Source organism: Ovis aries, chromosome 3 (assembly GCF_016772045.2).
Source record: "Ovis aries strain OAR_USU_Benz2616 breed Rambouillet chromosome 3, ARS-UI_Ramb_v3.0, whole genome shotgun sequence".
NCBI classification, from domain to species: Eukaryota; Metazoa; Chordata; class Mammalia; order Artiodactyla; family Bovidae; genus Ovis; species Ovis aries.
In genome coordinates this window covers 221,152,226-221,168,909 of record NC_056056.1, presented here as the reverse complement: position 1 = coordinate 221,168,909, position 16,684 = coordinate 221,152,226, and the positions used below count along the sequence as shown (strand labels likewise).

Sequence of the window (16,684 nt, the reverse complement as noted above, 5' to 3'; positions counted from 1 at the left end):
TGGCGAGGAGTTCGACACAACCCAGCAACTGAACAACAGCAACCCACTTACTGGACACCTCCCCAGGTGTAAAATGGAATGGAGATGCCTACGCCGCCTCAGGGCTGACTTCCCTGTCCTGCCCTGCGTCCCGCAGTCACTGTAAGAGTGCCCACCAGCTCAAGGGCCTGGCGTGTCTAGGAGGGTATTAGATACCGAGGCCCACTTCTGTCTGGGTCATGCTGAAAACATCTGAGTCTGTACGGAAGAGAGTTTCTTGGTAAATTTGAGCTTTCTGTTGCTCCATGCCTAACAAAAGCCCAGTTGCGAGAAATAATATTCATGATCTTGGTCCAGAAGATGCATTCCCCTCCATCACCCCAGATCAGAGATTGTCAAGACAGGGTCCTGGAGCTTTCCAGGATCTGTGAAGCCTGCATCACTCCAGAATGTGAGTGTGCTTTTACTGGAAGGGTGTGGGGACAGAGGTGTGGTATTCATGGGCTTCTCTGAAAGGGCTGAGATGCCCTCTTAAGGCAAAGCCGACGAGTGAGCATGGCCCGTTGTATGGAGCATCTCTGTTACCCAAAGATTTGGAATGGAGGCGGGAAAACAGCTGTTCTTTTGGCCAGGCTGTGCAGCATGTGGGAGCTTAGTCCCCTGACCAGGGATTGAACCCGCACCCGCCGCAGTGGAAGTGCAAGAGTCTTAACCACTGGGCCACCAGGGACATCCCGGAAAAAGGACAGGGAAGCCTGGCGTGCTGCAGTCATGGAGTGGCAAAGAATCAGACCCGACTTAGCAACTGACCAGCACCACCGCAGGGCTCAATGACAGACTTGAGGCGAGATCCTCATATTGAAGATGACACAGGACACTGCAGTCATCTCAAGGTTATGGACCTCACTGAGTCCTCCTTGCAGACCAGCTGGGGGGTCCCTCTCCATCTCCCCTGCAGTTAGGAGAGCCTGAGTGTCCGGTTCCAGACCCTCGGTCCTTGGATACAGCCAGTCAACAGGAGGACTGAGATGCTGCTCACAACATCACACCGGGAGCCCTTACAAGGGTTTCTAGGAGGATTGTCCCTTGGGTTTCATTGCCAGGAAAGGCTCTGTTTTCATCTTAAGGGCATTATAAATCTAGTGAGTGATCTTCTTTCCCTCTTTGTTTTGGTTGCCAGGAAGCTCACAGTTAAAGGCTCACAGTCCCTGCTCATATAGGAACTTCCTTGGTGGTCCAGTGGTTAGGACTCAGTGCTTCCATTGAAGGAGGCCCAGATTTGACCCCTGGTCAGGAACTTAAGATCCTACAAGCCATTGGGCATGGCCAAAAAAAAAAAAAAAAAAATCAGTCCATACCTCACATGTGATCTCTTGGTATGTGTTTGTTTTTTAATCCAGGAACATCTTGATAACGATGATAGCCATAACACAACAGGTATTATGAGCATTTTCTAACAGCCAGGCACAGCCCGGAGGGAGGGACGTGTACAGTCCTGCCGTCCCAATGCCCTCTCATGCAGGTTCTGCTGCTCCTGCTTCACGGACAGGGCTGTGAAGCTGCAGGAGGGGTGCTGGCGGTCCCTGTGATACCCGAGGGGTGAGATCAGGGCAGTGGGGCCTCAGACAGGGCATCTTCCCTGTGGCCCGCACAGCAGGGTGGCAGCCGCCATCAGACTGCTTCCTGGGGAGGGACTGGGGGTGGGGGTGGAAGGGGTGGAGGGGAGCAAGGGACTCGGACAGTTCCACTCCCAGAGGTGTCTGGAGGGAAGGGACACTTGTCCCAGGCCCCTGGGGTCCCTGAGCCTTCCGCCCTCCTTTACACTCTCCTCCCGCGTCTGCAGTTCCTATATGTTCTGGTTGATGAACTTGGTTTAAGTTTGGCAACTGACACAAGCAGCTCAGAAAGGGCATTTAACAAAACCCACCTGGCCCTCTTTGCCTGCGAGAAAAGCCAGTCAGTACTGTAAACATGGGAGGAAGTAAGAGAAGGGGCTTCCAACAAAGGATGCTGCGTGGCCTGGCTCCAATGCTGCCTCCCAGGCCCTCTGCACACACCCTGTCTCCCAGGAAGCCAGGCCCAAAGGTCCCCGGAGTTTATGTAGCCCATCTGTCCATTTTATAGACAGAAGGACCGAGGCCTCGAGAAAGGGCATGCAGGGTCACTCCCAGAGCAAGGACATCCTGACGTGGTGAAAAGGCTCGAACACTGAGGTCCTACTGGGACCTACCCCCTCCCTCCTGGGGCACCCCACTCAGGTCAAATTCACCCTCATTTTCCCAAGGAGGAAACTGTGGCCCCAGAGGAACAGACCTGCCCAGCTGCATGGCAGGCAAGTGGAAGTGCTGAGACTGAGCCCAGCTCAGACCTGGAGGCCACACACCTCACACTGTCACTCTGGAGGGACCCCCCCACCCCTCTGTCAAGTCATTAGTACTAGTGAGCACCAACGTAGGCCAGAGCCTGTCCCCAGAGGCTGCCACGTTCCCCCTTCCCTGGAGAGTCACAGGAGGCCAGTAACAGAGGAGGCAACGGGTGGAAGGTTCTGGGACCCCTGAGGACCCTGACGGCCTTGGGGAGCTCTGACGAGCCACCAAGAGGCAGTGACATTTTAAACAGGCCTGGAGGCATGACCTCGCCCAGCAGGGCCAGGCGGGGGTGCAGACTGGGTGGCAGGAATTGGTCTGAGCGCGGTGTCGATGAGAACACTGGCTGAGCCATTGGCAGGGGAAGGGCCCTGTGCTCAGAGGGGCTCTGGGCTCTGGAGGGGACAGCACATGGCCCCATGGGCAGAGCAAAGGCAGGAGGTGGCCTTCTGGGGTGGGGGTGTTGTGTGTGGGCTATGGCTGGTGCTCAGATGGGCAGGGTCTCTCTCCAGGCCGAGGCGGAGGGGCATCACAGGGGAGGGAACGCAATATACAGAGCAGAGGACGGAGATGCAGCCTGGGGAGGCGGGAACCAGAGCTCCAGGGGCTGGGAGGACCGTGGGCACCACGGCGCCGCCTTGGGGTGCAAGAGGGGGTTGGGAGGGGAAGGTTTCAGGAAGGACCCCGGGGTGAGTCTTCAGTTGCCCAGGTATTCTATAGGGTGACCACCCTGCTCATGCCCCAAATCTGGATTATCCAATAACGGCCTGAGCTCGGGATTCCCGCCCCGAGTTCCTACTTTGCTTTCCCAGCGGGGGCACTTAGAGTTGAGCCTGAGAAAAGTCAGTGTCCCCCCGCCCCGAGCCACAGGGGTGCCCTCCAGCCGCCCTCTGTCCTGCTCACCTGTGACTGGGGACGGGGGCTGCCCCCCACACTTCTGGGATCTGTAAGTAATGAATCTTGTGACTTGGCTGTCTCAGCGTGAATGTATCGAAACCGCGGCGTCAGGGGTCCCGGGCCTCAGCTGGATGACTTGCCAGCTGCACTGGGATCAGGGAAGGGCCTCCCCATGGGTCCACAGGTTGCCCAAGTGACCGGGCCTAGGCAGGGGGGCATAGCCCAAGGAGGCCGGGCCAGAATGGGCGGAGGGACACGGTGCCCTGGCATCTATGCCCCCTGGCAGCCTCCCACTGGGCGTGGGAGGGCAGCCCTGCCCAGCACCCGGCCTGACCCCCGAGCAGCTCCTCACTCAGGTCTTGGCAGTTTCTGTTTTTGAGTCACGGAGGCCCGGGCTCTTTCTCTGTGGTTCCTTGTGTGAGTGGCAGAGGGGGTGGGGACCGAGGTGAGAAGGCTGCCTGGGAGGGAGACTGCCGCCTCCACTGCGCGCCGCCTGGCGCCTCTTGCACTGGCTGGGCCCTCGGGATTTCCCCAGACTCGGGGGTGGGGGCAGGAGGGGGCTCTCCTGGGCTCCGCCGCAGGGATGAGACAACAAGGAAGCAGCCAGTCACAAGCGCCCAGCCCCTCCCAGGGAGGCTGTCCCCTCAGGGGTTGTCTGAAGGCAGGGGAAGGGAGCCGAGAGCCTCCCTGCAGCCTCCCGAACAAATGAAAGCAGAAGTCAGCGTCCTGGTGGAGGGTGCAGTCCTCAGAGGCCAGGTCCAGTTCATGTCCACATGCTTGCCCTTCACTGTCTGGGATAACTTTCCCGAAGCCTGGTCTGGTCGGCCAACTCCTATGCATCCTGCAAAACCCTGCTCAGAGTGACCTCCCCCACCAACGTCTTCTCCACAAGCCCTGCCCCACCACACACAAGTGTGTTTGAAAGGCAGTACTGTCCAGGCCACCTGCTGCAGTGGCACATTCCCCAGAGGCTCGGAGAGTGAGATCCCTCGCTAATTAAGGACAGGCTCCTGTCTCCTTCCTTAGCTGGTTCCTGCAGTTCCAATCTGGCTAGCAGTTCAGTACTCTCCACATAGCAGGCCTGTCTGCACAACATTCCCGGGTTTGGGGGCAGCTTGGCAGCTCTCTTCACTGAGGACACGGAGGCTGCAAGGGCCACACAACTTGTCAAAGGCCGTCTGCACTTTCCTCCTTTCCGCCCAGTAAGCACTTCCTGAGAATCTAATGTACACATACCAGCCCCTGAGCCAAGCGCGCGATCTGAACCTGACCTCGGCCAAACCTGGTACCCTGTGGCGGCCTCAGTGTCTGCTTGGCCTCGTAACTGCTCTGGGAGGGAGCTAGGCTGTGGGGGAGGGAGGGAAGTTGTCCTCACTCTTCCAGCAGGGACGGAGGCCCACACTGGGCACACGGCCAGGCCCCTGAGGGGGCGGGCAGCCTACACTGGCTCCTCTGCCTGCCTTGTTCACCCCACTGACACCCGCAGGGAGCAGGGGACCATCACCCTCTCCTGGTGGAAGCAATGGAAGGAAAAAGGTGGGCCCTGGCTGGGGCCTGGGCGGGCCTCTCTTTTGCCCCTTCTCCCCTCTTGCCCATCCATGGGTGCCTACAGCACCTGCCAGAGCCTCCTGTGTCAGCAAACATGCAGGGAGGAAACTCATCTGAGCTCAGCGACAACCCCCACACCCACCCTGCCCTGCACCAAGGCCTGCAGCCGACAGACCAAGGTGACGGCCAGTGACCTTGACCGTCAGTACGGAGGCCTTCCCTCCATATTGGCTGGTTCTTCTCTGCACCTTCAGGCAGCTCAGAGGGCATCTTACCTGCACGGGCCCTGCCCCCACTGGGGGCCCCCGTGTTCCCACCTGCCTCAGCTTGCTGGACCCAGAGCATTCAGAGGCGGCTCCCTCTCTGACCCGCCTGCCTTGTTTCTGCTCCTGGGGCGCACTGCCCATACTCCCCTGGGCCCACATCTGGGGTGGTCTAAGCTGACGTCCTTTGGGCTGCTTGAAGCTCGTTCCCATTGGTCTTAGGACATCAAACTCATGTCCCATTTCTGTGGGTTCTCCTGAGAGCCCTGTCCCCAAGGTGCCTTCCGTGCTTACGTCTGTCCCCCTAACTCGCCATCCTGGGTGATGTTCCAACCACAGGAAACAGAAATCCTGGAACTAGTGAATGTCAAGGGCTAGACTTAACAATTAGCTCTACGAAGGGCGCTCACTTGGTCCAAGACACCACGTTCTAATCCCCACCCTACAGATGACAAACCGGAAGCCCAGTGACGAGCAAGGGCTGCAGGAGAGAGGCCAGCCATTCCGAGCTGGGCTCTGGGGACAAACAGACCTAGATCTGAAGCTTGGTCACTTACTGCGCTTGGCCTCACTTTCCCCATTCTGTAAAGTGGGGCCACAGCCCGGCCAGCCCCCTAGGGTTCCTGTAGAAGTAAGGGTCACGGGGGCTCCTTAGCACACCATGCCTCCCCTCGGGGCGGGGAGCTGGCGGGTGGACCCCCAGGGGAGGCAGCCAACTGTGACTCTAGCAGGGGCACACACCCTCCCCTGCCCCCATCACTCAGGATCTGGTCCAGCCCCTTGCCGCGTCTCTCACCATCCTCAGCTCACCCTCGTCCAGGTCCAGCCAAACAGCCCTCCCAGCCCCAGTGCACCTGCCTCCCTAGCAACTGCCCTGCACCACCACCCCCGGCAAGGTTCCAACTTCACAAGGCTCTTTAAGCTCCTGCTGGAAGATGCCCTCCTCCTCCAGGAAGCCCTTCTGACTGCCTTGTGTCCACTCCAGGCACAGCCAGGAGTCTCCTCTGAGCTTCCCTTTGTGACAGCTCCATCACACCCTGGGTCTGAGTCCCGGCAGCCTCCCCGATCAGGCTGCGTCAGGTCAGTCTGTTGACAAAGGACTAATTCTCCATCAGACTGAGTGTCCCAGCAGCAGGGCCTCTGTCGCCCCGCAGGGTTCATCACAAAGCTTTCAACATACACGTAAAGTCACTGAAAGAACCTGAGAGAACCAGAAAAAACATGAAATAGTTGGAAGAGGAAACAAACTACCAGAGAAAGTTACTGCCCTCATCTCGGGGCATTTCCTTCCGGTCCTTTTTTTTTTTCTGCTGGGCTGTGAGTGTTGGATACCACCGTGAGCAGCCCACAAACGCAGGCCTGCCTGCTTCTCTTCCACAAATAAAAGCTGGGCTTGCAGAATGGACCTGAGGCCTGACGGAGGGACTGAGTCTCTCGGGGTCATGCAGCTCCAACAGGAGGGGCCCAGCCCTCTTGACCCCCAGGGCTCTGCACACCCTGCCCCACAAATCTCAGTCCCGAAGTCCTTATCACCTGCTGTGTAGTGGAACATCCATCATCTGTGAAGACCAGGAAGATGGGGGTCCCCACAGAAACACAGCAAGTTCACAGGCGGAGCACATGTTACAGGTTTGCTACCGTCTCTCACAACACATTCCTAAAGCCCCAATCCAGCTGTGATGTCGGTCACTCGCTCGCTTGTTCTTCAGACACTCCTGGGGTATGCCAGCCCTAAGCTGAGCCCTGGGACCCAGAGATGAATCAAGCAGAATTCTGCCCTTGGAGCCCCAGGCTGGCGGGAAGGAGACTGGGGAACAGGTCCAGCGCTAGATCAAAGACAGGAGCAAAGATTCCAGAGCACGGGGGCACCTACCCACTCTGCCTGGAGTGGTCGCAGGGCAGTCAGAAGGGCTTCCTGGAGGAGGAGGGCATCTTCCAGCAGGAGCTTAAAGAGCCAAGAAAAGCCCCCAGTGAAGAAGGGAGGGAAAGAATCCCAGACAGAAGAAGGGCAGGAGACAGTCTAGAGGGAAAGGTGGACAGCAAATGAGAATACAAGATGACCTCTGGGCGGTGACCCCGGAGGAGCGACCCCAGGAGATGGCCCCAGCCACCCACAGGGCTCCCTCACACAGCTGCAGGCAGCGAGTGTGGCTCCTGGGGCCAGGATTCTTCAGAACCAGGCTTGGAAGAATCTTCCACCTTCAACCATCGGATCTGCAAGGGCCTGGGGCACTGGCTATGGGTTATTTCCTGGGAGAACCAGCTGCAAGGCCTTCCAGGATCTCTCTGGAGACCAGACCTGTCCCAAAGGCCAATGGATGCCGTCAGGCCGACATGAAGATGTGATGGAGCACAAGGACACGGGTGCGATCCTCGCTTGAGAAAGCAGGGTGTCCCCTACCCCCTTCACAAATGGGAGAAGGAGGCTCAGAGAAGTGGAGCAACCCGCCAGAGGCCACACAGCACGCAAGCAAGCAGTATGTGGGCCCAGGCCCAGAATCCAACTCTCTCTGGCTCTGGGGGGCGGGGCCCACCACAGCCCCAGTGTCCCCCACCGGTCTCCAGGCCTGGCCACCGCACCCAGAATGTATTTTATGAATGAGCGAACAAAAGAATCCGAAAGCCCCGTCCTTCTGCCCACAGCAAGCAGGAGCCGTCTGCTATTGTTTTTGTTGGTGCTGTTACCCTGCAAATGAAAAGCACAAACCCAAAGTCACAGCTCGGTGTAACCTAGGGGTGAGCAGAACACCCAGGCCCTGGCGCGGGGCTGGATGGGAGTCTGGCACCTCGGGGGAGAGATTGGACAGCCAAGGGCCAAATCTGTGCTCGCCGCCCTCTGCCTGAGGCCTGCCCGTCGCATCCCTGCTCTGTGCCTCGGGGTCTCCGTCACTAAACGGGGGTGCCAGGGACCTACCTCGCCAGGGGCAGTGAGGACTGAGGAGCTGGGGTCCTGTAGGGGCCGGTGCAGGGGGACCCCGTCCGGTTGGCCGCCTCTGCCCGTGACCCTGGCCACCGCATGAGCTCTGAAACTCTCAGCCCTAGCCTCGCTGGATGCCCGGGGCGCTGTGGGCAGCCGAATGGCTTACGTATTATGAGGCCTGCATGTGGCCAAAGGGCAGAGGGGCTGAGGAGGGCGCAGGCAGGTGGCTCACTGGGCTCCCCCGTGACTCAGCAGAACTCGACAAGGCGGCAGGCCCGGGTGAGCCGCCTCCAGCGGTACCCTGTGCAGGGAAGCCCAGCCGCCAGCATCTCTGATAAATATTTTATCACTGCTCACAGAGCAGGCCCCAGGAAGATGCCTGCAGCCTCCGATCCCGCAGAGCACCCGTTCCTGCCTGGACAGAAGGACGTGGTTGGGTGAGGAGTGCAGGTGGGGTCAGGAGCCCAGATGGCTAGCTCAGTCCCGCCCTGGCGTCATGTCAGGTCAGCTCAGCTCAGCAGATGCACTCCCCTCAACCCGAGCCTTACTCACACTCTGCCCCCCACTGTGCTGGGTGCTGGGCTCCACCCCGCCCTAGAGAGCTCCAAGGGTCCTCTGCAGCACCCCCAGAACACCAGCACTCTACCCCTCGGCCTGGTCAGACGGCCCATGCTGCCGGCCGAGTGCCACTGCCACCTCCTCCAGGAAGTATTCCTGGCTCTCTTCTTCCCACAGTGTGGCCTTGGGCAGGGCCATCACCCTCTCTGAGCCATTTCTAAAATGGGGCCGATGATCGCCACTCATGGACCAGGTAAGACTATGTAAGCGAAACATCTCCCAGCTCTTCGCCCACATGGAGACTCATTCTTTTTGAAGGGGCCTGAATGTCAGGAATGAAATCAATAGATACAAAGGAGTATGTCTAGGAGTGGGAGGCAGGAAAGCACGGAGCCCTCCTGCTTGCAGGGCTCCGCAATTTAACCGGGGAGATAGGACCTAAATAATAATAATAATAACAGCAGCAGGAATAACAGCTACCATATTTCAAGACCCTGCCACTGCCAAGTAACTGACATCACAGCCCTTCGTTTACTCCTCCCAGGGGCCCTGTGACGGGAGGTTCTTACCCCTATTTCATAGCAGAGCAGGAACCTGAGACTCAGAGAGGGGCAGGACTCTGCCCAAGGTCAGACAGCTCAGCAGGACTGACCTGCTGTCCTGCTGGACCTCTGGGGGTGTGACCTCAGGGTCAAAATCTGCTCTTCACATCACTGTCCATGTGGACGCCACCAAAAGGGGGATGGTCCAAGTCAGATGACGAATATCCACGGGATATCATGCAGCCCGTAAATCGCCACTCTTGAGAACTAGTGGACTTTTGAAGGAAGGCGGGGGAAACGCTCGTAGGATCACAGTTAGTGAAAAAGAACAGGATCTGGGCTACGTGTGGTGTGATGACGTCATGGGAACAGAGTTCTACATCAAGACGCGTTTATTTAAACCAGACTGGAAATGATATACAAAATGATGATGCGCAGGGGACAGAGTTTACAGGTGAAACTGCGGCCTATTTTCCAGACTTTGTACAACACGGCTATGTGGGTTTTATAATTTAAATTTTCCTTAGAAATAGGGCTGGTCTACTGCAAGGATTTATTAGGCACCTTGTGTCTGCCCTGTGCTGAGAGTTTGCTCCTCACTCAGCCTCATATTGGGTCTGCGGGAGGGACGACCATCAGACCATCAGACCATCTTCTTTTCTCACCACCGTGAGAAAAGAAGAACCTGGAAACACCCTTCCACCTCTCCATGGTTGGGCCTGCCAGCAAACCCAGCACGGCCAAAGTGAAGCTCAGGTTCTTCTCCCATGTGGAGTCTCCTGTAGCAGGGACTGTCACCACCACCCACTCAAGTCCTAGACTGACAATCAACAGGAGCTCATGAGGTAGTGAGCTCCCCGTCACGGGGAAAAATCAAGCAAGGGGCTTCATAAATCTCCACCAAGAAGTGGCCTCAGTAGCTGGTTTTCAGTCCATCTTAATCAGACCTAAAGCCTTACCACCTGTGTGACCTTGGACAAGATCCTGCCCTCCTCATCTGACACAATGACCTCAGGAAGCCCCAGAAGGTTAAATGAGGGCAAATACAGAAGATGCTTTCCAGATACCTGTCAAGGGCTATACTGACTATTACTATTTCCCAGCATTACCTACCCACCAGGGGAAGCTAGGGAGTGCAAATATAAAAATTCCCATTCCACAGATTTGAAAACTGAGGCACAGAGAAGAAGCCACTGCAGACTCAAACAGGTATAAGTGGCTCTAGGCAGACTGATTTTGCTGGAGAGACTGTTTGGCGACACAAAGAAGGCCTTTAACCGGTCTAGCCGACAGCACAGAAAGCAAAACTTCAAGAACCTTCTAGAAATTAGCAGGACCCCCGCTGGGGTTGGCGAGCCCATGTTGGCAGCTCCTGACGGTGAGGTGTCTTGGTGACACTCCCTCACCTTAAGGCACATAGCATCGTGGAAAGCAGCAAGCATACCTCAAGCCAGAGACCCAGGGGTTTGAGCCCCAGCGCTGCCTCTTGCTGCCAGGGTCTCCGGGCAGCTCTTGGCCTCTCTGAGCCTTAGTCTGCCCATCTGTTAACTGGGCATGGCCACGATTGCCTTCTGGGTTGGCTGAGATGGTGGGTGGGATGGTGCCTGGGGAAGACTTCGCACAGGGCCTGGCACACAGTTAAGTGCTCAGGGAATGGCCAACCCCTCCTTTGGAGGTGAGTCCACGCTTTGGAGTCAGAATCCCGGAGGGCAATACCTGTCGTTGCAACAAACCACACAGATTTTCTTGATAACCTTTTCAGAAGGGACTTGGCCCCAGCCCCTTCCCACTTGCCTCTGGGTTTGGTCGGCGGTAACTCAGTAGCAAATGTGTCCTCGGTCCCCTCTGCTCTCCCCAGAGGGTAGAGATGGGGGCTGGCATCACTCGAGGGCTTCCCCACACTGGGTACTGAGGGGCCCTGCACACGTTTCAGCCCCCATGGTCATCACGTGACCCCAGATGCGGGCTCCAATGCCAACATTTACACTGATCCTGATAGGAGGTCCAGGCCGGGCCAGCCTGACTACAAGCCACTGTCACTGCAGGACCATGTCACTGTGCAGTCAACCACGCTGGGACAGGGCACCCTGTCCTTCTGGGGCCCTTCCCTGGAGCCACGTCATCCTCACGAGTACCCTGTGTGGCAGGCGCTGCCATCAGCTCCACTTCACAGATGAAGAAACTGAGGCACACAGAGACGTCTGGTGACTCGCCGACGTCACACAGCTGGTGAGAGGAGAGGCTGAGGTTTGAACCCAAGCAGCCTGTCTCCAGAACCCAGGTCTTCACCTAAGCTGAGTGTTCCAATCCACGCTACGCAAATGAGAGCACTGAAGCTCACAGAGGTTAGGCAACTTTCCTGCAGCCACACAGCTATAAACTGTGCCAGGTGGACCTGGCCTTCAGGTCTCCAGCCTTTGCAGCCCTCCGTCGGCCCCTGCTGGCCCCTCCTCCAGGGCACCCAGGACTTGGGTCGGGGTCAGAGCCAAGTCTTATGGGCAGTGCCATCCAGGCTACTCCCCTGAGACATTAGGATTCCTGAGTCACTAGAACTCTGCTCACACCGACTTCAAAGCCCCCGCCCCCCCCCCAGGTGCTCCCCCCACTGAAGTTCGACTTTGAGACATAAAAGAGGGATGTGGTTAAAAGAAAAAAAAAAGGTTATACTGTCACCAGGAAGTCACCTCCTTGTCCCACTAACCCAGGTTGTTATCACAGCCCACAGTCCTAATTCACATCTCCCGACTCCAACGCTGGTTCTCCTCCGTATCCGTATCCCTCAGGGCCACCCTGGGCCTTGGGGTGAGGCTTGCCCTAGGATGTCTTGACCCCGATTTTCACCCGGAGGACCACTGACAGCCCATCTGAGCCAACAGATCCCCAACCAGCTTGTGTCTGCGGCCTCCCCCATTCTGGGTGGGTCTCTCTGCCTCCCTGGGGACCATAGCTACCCAATAGGCCTGGAGAAGGCTCTGGGGAATGAAGGCATGAGTGAATGACTTTTTCTGTCTCTCTGTGGGCATCTCGAGAGCTCTACTCCCCTCACAGATGTCCCAAAGATGATTTTGTTCACATCCACGAATGCCCACCACTGGGGGCACCAGGCTAGGGCCCAGGGCTTTCTCCTTCCTCTTCCACCCCGGCCCGTCCTGGGTTTCTGCTCTCCTGACTCTGCCAGGGGTTGCCCGGAAGATAAACGTGCCGTCTCCCAGTGCCTGCCTTGAGCAAGAGAGCTGGCACAGGCACCCAGCCGGATGCCATTAAGTGCCACCCGACGCCGTCTGGGCAATTCCGCGTGGCCATCCTCAGGCCCTTTTAGCCGCCCGTTAGAAACCAAAACCCCATTAGCTAACAAACGTTTCTGCACAGATCACTTTCCCTGCTGATGAGAAATTACGTCCATGTGACTGTTCCCATCACCAGACAGGGAGAACAGATGAGACACAAGTAGTCCCAGCCACTCGCACGATGGGTGCCCACCCCCCAGCCCCCCACAGCCAAGGTGTACTTTTGCTGTGCCAGGGCGTGGTGCCCCTTTGGATCCCGACCACCCCCTAGGAGTCGGTAATGCTGTGGTTCCCAGTTTCCAGATAAGGAACCTGAGGCCCACAGAAGCTGAGTGACTTGCCCAGGGCCACACAGCCAGCCAGCGGGGGTCCTGGGATGCTGATCCAGGCCTGCTTGGGTTCATAGCATCTGCCTCACCTTCGTTTAAACAATGCCTCAGAACCCCAGCCCATTCGGCAGTAAAGTTGCTGAGGAGGCCGGAACCTCCTCTGATCGACTGGACTTGGGCTCAAAGAGGGCAAGTGGCTTGCCCCAGCAAGGCCATGCCCCTAGGATGGGCTCCTCCTGGGTCTGCCCCACCTCATGCCAGGCAGACGGAGCCATGTGACCTCGTCTGATCACCCAATGCCACCACCCAGCGGCGCTCACACCTGATGGTGCATCAGAAGGGGGCTGAAGCTGTAAAATGCAGATGCCTGGTGCCCCATCAGAGGTCAGGACAGGAGCCCAGGGGTCAGCATTATATTAAGCACTGTCGTTAGACAGGACGGTCTAGAGTTGCCAGCCTCTCCTCCCAGAGCTCCAGGAAGAGTCGGGTTGGGCCTTGCAGCAGGTCTGAGTGGCCACAGGGAGCTCCCCGCCCCCTTCAGATGCAGTCCAGGGACTGGCCTCTGGGATCCCGGGGTGCAGCTCCGGTCTTGCCATGAGCATACCTAATCACCTGGACCCGATGGCCGTCCCACAGGGTCCTCATGGCGGCTGCCTGCAGCTCTGACCGCCGCCCCAAGCCATGGAGGGGGAAATGGAGGTCGCCCTCAGGAAGTGGCCTGGCCGAGCAGGGCTGGACCACACCCTAGGACCCGGGGAACAGGGACCCTCCCCCGCCCCAGCAAGTTCTCCCCTACCTCAGCTCCATTGGGAAAAAAAAATCTTAGAAAGCGGTCAGGCGCTGCTCATGCCAACCGGGTCCAGGGCATGATCTGATTTTGCCCGAGGGCAAAGGGTCCAGGGTCAGATCTGATTCTGACTGGGCACGTCCGCCTCAAGTGCCACCTCTCAAAAGATGGGAGGGGGCTCCCCAGGTGGAGGGCACAAGGCTCTACATGCTCCTGCTGGAGGCGGGAGGCCCTCTGCCCTCAGACGTGCCTGCTGCCCCCAGCCCACCCCCACAGCTCTGTAGGCCAGCTCCCTGCAGGAAGGTGGCGGCAGGCCCCGGCCAGAGGCCAAGGGGTGGGGCCCCCGCGCTGAGCCAGGACAGGGCTCAGAAACGAGGTGTCTCCCTCCCTCGACCATCTTTGTTTGCTCCATTAAGGGGGGGCAGTGGAAAGAGAAGGGAGAGCTGCGAGGGGGAGGGGGCAGTGGCGGGGTGGAGTGGGGAGGGCGATCAGGAAAGAGACAGCTGGACGAGCTGCTGGACGGACATGCAGAGACCCACCCACAGAGACAGAGAAACTCAGAGACAGAGAAGCCGGCGGAGTGGGGCGAGGTGGGGGCGGGGGGCGCGTCCAGAGAGAGACTGCGAGAGACGAGCTCCGAGGTCCCGGGAGACCCGGGTGGGAGAAGCTGGATCCCCAACCAAGGGGACAGCCCGACCCCCACCCCACCCCGTGTCCCCGCACCAGACGCGACACGCGCGCGCGCGCGCACACACGCCACTCTGGCGGCGCCGCCAGGGCCCCCCAACCCTCCGAGGGGCGCGCGCGCCTCCCCCGGCCCCCTCCCGCGGCGGGGGCCTCCCGGACCCGTCGCCGCCGCTCACCTTGGTCCCCGCGCCGCCTCCGCCGCTGCTGCCGCCGCGCAGAGCCGGAGCCCGGGGCCGGGGGAGGGGGCCGCGGTGGCCCCGCCCCGCTCCGCCCCCCGGGCCCGCGCAGGGCGCCCGACGCGGCTGCGGCCACCGGGCCGCCGGGGCCGCCGGAGGGCGGCGGGAGGCGGCCGCCTGGGCCGCGGGCACGCCCACCCACTGCGGAGGCCGGGGGGCCGGGGCCCGTCCGAGCTGGCAGCCGCGAGCCGGGGGTGCCCTCCCCGGATCCCCCCCATCCGGGTGCACTGCGCAGGCTGTGGGCGGCGCCCGCCGGGGAAGGGGGCGTCCCCGGCCACCCGGGCGGTCCCATCGGATCTCTGGCCAGTGATCCATCTCTCCTCGGCTCTCTCCCACGCCCACTGAGAGCCCCCTCCCCAAGTCGCAGCCTGTGCGGGGACCGGGAGCTGAGAGGAAAGATCAGACGCTCAGATTCAATCCCTGCCCTGGGGCTTGGGGTTTTGCGGGGGGTGGAGTGGGGCCGTGGGGTGGGGCAGAGAGGGGAGGGATGGGACAGACGAACTCTTCCAGCATCTAAATATCCCAGGGCTTCCAGTCGTCAAAGAGTGGGCGACTGCTTCATGGGCATCACCCCGGAACTTAATAGAAACTGGAAATTCTCGGCCTCACCCAGACCTACAGAAACTGGAGACGGAGCCTAGGAACCTGGGATTTAGCAAGCCCTCCTGGTGATTCCCCAGCTCCCAGGACGTTTGAAAAGTTCCGCTGCGGTGGAAATAGCCAACACCCCAATACCCCACACCCAGCCCTCTGCACCCAGCGCCCAGGTCCACACTCCAGAGTGTCTAAAAAGGATTCTTTTCACCTTCACTTAAAGACACTACCCTTGTCTCCTTTCTGACACTGTGTTGGGGGGTGGGAGGGACTCCTGGACCAGAATTCTCTGGCAGGGTTAGAGTAACAGGCAGTGCTGGTTGGAAGCCGAGTCACTGAGCGCTGCCAGGGCCAGGCGGCCTGGCTGGGGTGGGCTGGCAGAGATGGGTACCAGTTTTTGTATGTTTTAACCTGTAGTGATTGTTGTGAAGTTTTGAAATGCAGTTATGCAAATATTTATGTCTATGTTCAGGACTAAAACATCTTTCCCATCCTTGCACTGGTTGCAGCTAAGCTACCCAACGCCCAGAAGTAGTGGCATAATGGGGCCAATCGAAGGGCAGTCATTCCTGGTGCCCAAGTCCGGGAGAGGGAGTGTGCTGAAGGGTGCTCCAGGGCCCTGGGATGAGCACCTCTGCCTGGGCAGCAGGCCCTGGCATCCCTGAAGGAGGAGGGGGTATCAGGACGGAGGGGCCAGCTGAGCAAACCCATGGAATGTGCCCTGGGAGTTTCTAGCATGTTTTCTGGACTATCTAACATTGCCCCACCCTTCTCTTCTCTTCTCTTGCTTCCTTTTACTTCTTAGTACTTGCACTTGGCATTACATTCTGCAGTGGGCTATTTCTTTATTATATAGTTTGTTGTTGTTTAGTCAGTAAGTTGTGTTTGACTGTTTTGCAACCCCAGGGACTGTAGCCCACCAGGCCCCTCTGTCCATGGGATTTCTCAGGCAAGAATACTGGAGTGGGTTGCCATTTCCTTCTCCAGGGGATCTTCCTGACCCAGGGATCAAACCCTCCTGCCTTGGCAGGTGGCTTCTTTACCACTGAGCCACAAGGAAGCCCATAGTTTAATGGTAGAATGCAAATTCCCCAAGGTGGGGCTTTGTCTCTTTTCTTCCTCCAAAGGGTTCCTGGTGCTTAGCGCAGTGTTTGGCACTTGGAAGGTGCCAGATAGATGTTTGTTGAAAGAATGAGTGGATGAATGACCCCACAATGAGCAGTGCCAGTCACTCGTCACTTGTGGCCTCCCTTGTCCCCCCTAGATCCAGACTCTGTGCCAGTCCTGTGGACTGCATCCCTTACTGATGCCTGTTTGGGTTTGGCCAGTGGAGACAACAGCTGGAGATCAGAGGGGGAGGGAGAGAGGATGGGGCCTCTCTTCCTATCGCCACGTGCTGCGCATAGGCACCATCTGCTTACCTCCATGACTACAACTCTGGCCGGGAAGCCCTCTGTGACTAGCTCCCACCAGCTTCCGCTGGAAACATTATTTCCTCTGCTATTGATAGTTCTTCCAGCCCCAAGGATGGCGGCAGCTTCCTGCCATCACTGGTCTCTGGGCGCTCCTGATCCTGTCACACCTCTGTAAGTAGTCTCTTTAGTCACGTGACTTATTTGGACCACCTGGGGCAAATTCTATCTTCTACTGGGACCAGAACTAGAACAGATAGATATTATTTTTGCCACTTT

General features: G+C 58.5%; 1 protein-coding gene across 1 annotated transcript in view; it reads right to left on the bottom strand.

The window, feature by feature from the left end:
- Nucleotides 1–14,377, bottom strand: part of PRR5 (proline rich 5) — a 53,496-nt gene extending 39,119 nt beyond the window's left edge. The window contains exon 1 of the mRNA XM_027968199.2: nt 14,340–14,377. The gene's annotated coding sequence lies outside the window, so the exon portion shown is untranslated. The remainder of the gene's footprint in view (nt 1–14,339) is intronic.
- Nucleotides 14,378–16,684: the final 2,307 nt, after the last annotated feature.